Source organism: Neolamprologus brichardi, chromosome 8 (genome assembly GCF_056152115.1).
Source record: "Neolamprologus brichardi isolate AB-2024 chromosome 8, ASM5615211v1, whole genome shotgun sequence".
In the NCBI taxonomy this organism is placed as follows: Eukaryota; Metazoa; Chordata; class Actinopteri; order Cichliformes; family Cichlidae; genus Neolamprologus; species Neolamprologus brichardi.
The window spans coordinates 22,535,624-22,536,015 of NC_142111.1; positions in this window are offsets into that span (position 1 = coordinate 22,535,624).

Consider the following 392-nt stretch of genomic DNA (forward strand, 5'->3'; position numbering starts at 1 on the left):
CATTAAAAAGAAGCATGTGATCAACATATTGGATTTTACTGATGTAGTACTAGGATATGAGCAACAAAGAACAAGTCGTTCAACAATTTCTATCAAAAAAATACAAATGTTTGGAACATTTGCCTCCCAGGTATAACTTAAATCATGATTTCAGCTCATGTTTAAAGAAGACTTCAAAATCTATTCAACATAAATGGGTGGGATGCCATTGCATATCTGCTTAACACCAAATAAAATGCTCATTTTGCCCCTAAAACGAGGATTTATATTGTTATGACTTAAATCATTTGATTGCTTTCATATAATGTACTAATTTACTGCCTCGTAATACCTCACTGTTACTTTCGCTTACTGAATGTTTAAACAGCCCCCGGTGTTGTTTAACAGGGTGA